Source organism: Callorhinus ursinus, unplaced genomic scaffold (assembly GCF_003265705.2).
Source record: "Callorhinus ursinus isolate GAN/ISIS: 27379988/994484 unplaced genomic scaffold, GSC_fseal_2.0 scaffold7, whole genome shotgun sequence".
In the NCBI taxonomy this organism is placed as follows: domain Eukaryota; kingdom Metazoa; phylum Chordata; class Mammalia; order Carnivora; family Otariidae; genus Callorhinus; species Callorhinus ursinus.
Window position 1 is genome coordinate 20430646 of NW_027397069.1, and position 5614 is coordinate 20436259.

At 32.7% G+C, this 5614-nt stretch overlaps 1 pseudogene; it reads right to left on the reverse strand.

The window, feature by feature from the left end:
- Nucleotides 1-4686: 4686 nt before the first annotated feature.
- LOC112826985 (U2 spliceosomal RNA) lies at nt 4687-4790 on the reverse strand (annotated as a pseudogene).
- Between the last annotated feature and the right edge of the window lie 824 nt (nt 4791-5614).

The window sequence follows — 5614 nt, forward strand, 5'->3', positions numbered from 1 at the left end:
TTGCCCACTGCACCACTACCACCTGGTGTTAGCCACTCTTCTCATCTGAATTACGATAGCTCATGATACAGCTACTTTTATCTTCCATGGTCTACTCTCAACCCAACAGTCAAAGTGATTTTAACCTAAAGCAAATTGTTTTCCTTTTTAAATCAAGACCTCCATGGCTTTCTGTTTAACAAAGTCAAACCTAAAGTCCTTATAATTTCCTGAAATCATTTCTGTCCAATGACCTGACTTCTTCCACTTCTCATCCTCAGTCCCACTGTTACCACAATGCTCTTTGTTCTTCCTTTTTTGCAAGCATTGAGGAAATCCTAACTTTCTGCTCCTATAATACATTTCAGTATCATTTATCACTTTCAAGCTCCCAGTGCCGATGTCTATTTTTCAGGTCATCATATGGATATGGATATGGATTATTGTAAATCTCCCATTTCCCTTCTTATCTCTAATCTTTTGCTGTTCCAGTGACATTTACACCTTAAAGACCAGAATGATCTTCCAAAATTTTAAATTTGATCTTGTTAAGCTACTGTTCAAAAAGTCTCCACCTATATTCCATACACTTGAAAAAAGGCTTCCAGCATATTTAGAATTGAGTCTCTCCAGCTCGATCACAATTCTAGGATGATTTTACTGATTTCTTCATTTACAGAATAAATTCTGCAATTTCACATTTCAAGACTTTTGTGTAAATTATTATTTGTGTAAATTTTTGTTGCTGGAAGCCCATCTTATTTCTCAATTTCTATCCTTCTCACTTTGGCCTAGATCAATTTATGATTTAACTGATCCTCTAAGGAGCCTTTCTGAGTTATCCCAGACTTCTGAGATGCATTTAAATTTCTACTGATGGTATTTGCAATGATCTCCCTGGAAAACAAGGACTATGTATTTTTGTTTTTGTTTTGAAATCATAACTCTATTACTTACAGCTATGCTTAGAAAATAAATGGCCTGTAAATAATATGTCTTGCTGTCACTTTCCCCATTAGCTTCATGGTGATAATAATATTTAGCCTGTCTGCCTTGCAGCATTTTTAGATTTAAGTAAGATGCATGTGATACACTTTCTCAACTGGTAACCATGACGAAAATAGGTCAGTGTTATTCACTGAGAAGCCCCTTTCCTGAAAGTGAGTTTATTGATATTGGAAAGCTAGAGCAGGAAAAAAAAGTGAATTTTAAAGTGAATTTTCTCTTGAATTAGTATAAAGATTTTTAATATTCTCTACTACGATCATAGAGCAAAAAGAATATATTATTAGTGTATTTTTGAGGGACAAGTCAAAATAGCATCTCTGGTACTATTACCTGAAAAAGTCATAATTTTTCATGAGATATTATGGCAAAAATGATGTTAACTACATAGTCTAAAGGCAAGGAAGGCAGGGTGTCCAAAATGTGATTGCTTTAACCACCTTCAACACAAGCATTCAAGGTTAACCCACTCTCATCTTTTGTCATGTGAAATTATAATAGTTTTTTTAATGTATATATCATGAGTGTTAATCCATATTGTGAGTATTTTTCAAGTATATTATTTTTCTTTGTTTATTGTTTGTTTTGTCTAATAAAGTTTAAACATAATATATTCAACTTTATCAACATTTAATTTTTAATTATTTTCAGATATAATTGATATGTAATATTACATTATTTTCATTATATTAGATTATAATGTAATGATCCAATATTTGCATATATTGTATATATTTTGTAGGCTGCCTTTTGTTAATGGTTTGTTGATGGTTTCCTATGAATTATTTTAGAAAAGACTAAACCAAAACTATCAAATGAAAAATATTAACAATCCCAAATCTATTGAAGCAATTAGAATCTTTAATTGTTCCAAAGTAAGAACTCTAGACATAGATGTCCTCTAATGAATCCACTGAAACATTAAAAAAACAAAAAAAGGATAGAGAAGATGTAGTGTGTGTGCAATTATATGATGGAATATTACTCAACCATAAAAAAAGAATGGAATCTTAACATTTGTGACAACATGGATGGAACTAGAGGGTATCATGCTAAGTAAAATAAGTCAGATAGAGAAATCACAAATACCATATGTTTTCACTTATGTGTGGAATCTGAAAAACAAAACAAATGAACAAACAAAAGAAATAGACTCTTAAATACAGAGGACAAACTGGTGGTTGCCAGAGGGGAGGTGGGTGGGGGGATGGGCAAAATAGGAGAAGGGCATTAAGAGATATAAACTTCCAGATTAAAAATAATAAATTTTTAAAACTCAACTTTATGCAAATACCTCGAGAATTAAAAATTTAGAACAAATTCCCACACTGTAACACAATACTATCTTGAAACACAGACCTGAAAAAATATAGATGCCTGGCATATATTCTATGTGTATATAATCTCCTTATACAGTAGAATACAATACAATAAAGGGGAAATCTGCTTTTCATTTGGCTTCCTTACTTCTCCTTACTCAACAGTTGTTAGGGAGAATTGCTCTATATCAAGAGTATAATGCATTCACTGGGGCTCTCCAGAATCTAATATGACATGTCAGCACATTCGATTATCAAAAGTTTGGCTGGTTCATGTCCTCTGAGCATACACTGTCCTTTTTTTGGTGCTAGGCTTGCTCATTGGTAGGCCACATCCCAAATTTAGCTATTGGCTTTAAGAATGGAGCACCCCATCTCTTGCTTAATCTATGAAGTGTTCATCAACTGGTGTTTATTTCTCTTATATTTCCTTGCATCTGGGGTTGTTGATGATTTTAAAGGAAAATATGATTTTTTAAATTAATCCAATGATTTATTATTACAGAGCCAGTGAAAATATTTCATATCCTTCTCTATGCTAATCAAAGATATCTTTCCAAATCCATTTTTAACATTCTCAATTTACTTTCTTTTAAGTTATTAAAAGGAGGAAAATTAGCAAGTCATCAAAAGAAAACTTACCAATACCATACTGTTTTGATTACTATAACTTTGTAGTATAACGTGAAATCAGGATTGTGATACTTCTAGCTGCGTTTTTCTTTTTTGAGATTGCTTTTGCTATTTTGGGTCTTTTATGGTTCCATAGAGATTTTAGGATTCTTTGTTCTGGTTCTGTGAAAAATGTGTGATGCATAAAAATATTGAATCACAATGAGTACACTCAAAACTAGTAAGATATTGTATGTTGATTATATTTCAATAAAAAAGGAAAAGAAAACCTTACCAAATGTTTAATTGAATTTCTCCCAAAAATATTAAAATGATAGGACTACAACAAATTATATGTTTTTGGTGAATTTATAATTTGGGAAGAATGAACAAATAATACCTAAAAATATTTCTTGCTCCATAACAAATTGAAGGTAACCTGAAAAGGTTTTAAGATTTTGTTTTTGTTTTTGTTTTTTTTCTCTACAGCTTGTTTGGAGATGGCAGTGATGTTTAAGAAAAAAAAATGTCTTTTCAGAAGTAACAGAGCAATTATTATTTCCTGGACTGTGTTGACAGTATAATCTGTGGGGGTTTTTTTGGAAAAAGAGCTAGTGTAACTGAAAAATAATATGTAAAAAAAATTTTTTTTTATTTAAAACATTACTCTTTTAGATGCATAGCTCAGTCACAAGATATTTTGCTGTTACAATCATGGTGAGGGAAGCTTTAAAGTGTGAACAATATGCTGTCCTTGGCCCAAGGGAATCTGCCTCCCTGTAAAGTGAAAATGGGATATGGGAATTGAGTTCTGTTGCCAGAATTTCCAACACTCTCTCAGGATCCTCTTCTTTAGGAGCAATACATTTAATTTCCACCTGCAGAGAAGGGCCTTTAACCTTCTGCAGCAGGAGATCTAGGTTCACACCCCTATTCTTCCCAGGATAAAATGCATTAAGGCTGGGCCATCTACCTAATCATGTGTCTTGGTTGCCCTAAAGCATACAAAATCAAAGGAATTCTCTTACTAGATTCACAATGCTGTTTCAAGGAGAAAAGAAGCATATTTGATTTGATAGAAATATTTAATCACTTCATAATACAAGATATTAGTGAGGAACTTAAGTATTCCAGTTGTCTTTTATCATACCCTGCCTCATATTTTTCCTTCAAGTGTTTAACAGATGAATTATATGGGCCTGTTGGCATGACCTCTAATGATGGTGAGAGACATCCAAAAGTAGCAAGGTAAATCTTTCTGCTTATAGGAATCACCTACTGGGCAAAGATGTATGTGTATGTTTTGTTCTAAAATCACCATTCTATCATGTCCTTTCTAACTTAAAAAATCAGTAGTTGCCCCTCAATGCCATCAGATCAGAACAAGGAATCTTTAACTTATTATTTAAGACCATTAAGAAAGGAACTCCTGTATTATTTTCCACATTATCTACTAATGCATAGTGCTATAAAATGGCCATCTTATTAAAATTAGAACTGATAGTTACTCATGCACATAATTTCATCTAAAAGACGTCTTCCCATATTCTAAAACTGTACTTCTTCTGGGAAGTTTCCATTAACTACCTCACTCTATGTCATTTTAGATTTGTCCTGAACTTTTATGGTATTTAATCAAGTCTCTTTTCTTTCCTTGTTTTGTTATTTAAGTATCTTTTGTATATACACTTAACACACACACACACACACACACACACACACACAGCTTTGTAAATCTATAGTAAAGAAGCAGGTTGTATTTTATTCCAGGAGTAAGTGCATTTTAAAATGTCAAACTGCTATTTTTTTACCAAGATTTTAAACTGATAAGAACAGATACTACACTTGATCTTAGCCAAAAGGCTAAGAAGCAATTGCCAAGATTTTAGATACATTTTAAAATCCTAATTCTCACGATCATAGGTAATGGCATCTCATTCTTTGAATAAGGAAATCAAAACTTGGAAAGCTGGTATGCCTTGCAAATTTGCAAAGGTATTTAAATGTCAGAACCAGGATTCCAGATAGGTCCATTAAATTCCCAAAACTCTTTCTCTCCATCTTCATTGTAGTCCAGCCCATTTTGTTTCTCAACGGAATTTTTTGTCATCAGTGTCTTCAATGGCTTCTGCATAACTTGATAGGATATACACAGCATATACCTACAATGGATGCTCAATGAATATTTGTAGAGTGATGATTATTTTCATGTTGGGTTTTTCCAAGCATCCTGGAGGCAATTAAAGAGAAAATTCAAACTGCAGATTATCAAGTTTATGTGGACATTTATGCTATCCTTTTTTTATGTTGAGCAAAAATAGGAAGAACCAAATCTGGGAGTAAATAATGTAGAAAATGAACTAACTTGTCCAATGTAGAGAACACAGTTTTAAGATAATCTTCAACTGACTGGGTGCCATCTGAATTCAAGACCACTGAGGAAGGAATAAAGTATGACTACTACTAGACAAAATTTAGAATTACAGTAAAATGCATATTCATTGATTCTTTCCAGCAGGCTTCCCAGCGTGATATGAGTTGGATGATTAAATGCATCTTTCAGCTGACAAAACACATGGGAATTATAACAGATGGAAATTGTAGAGATAAGCCAAAAAGAGAAGGCCAATAGGCTACTTCAAGTAAAATCAGAATATAGCATTATCTTGGTAAATTTTTGTTTTCCATGAGGGCAGAGA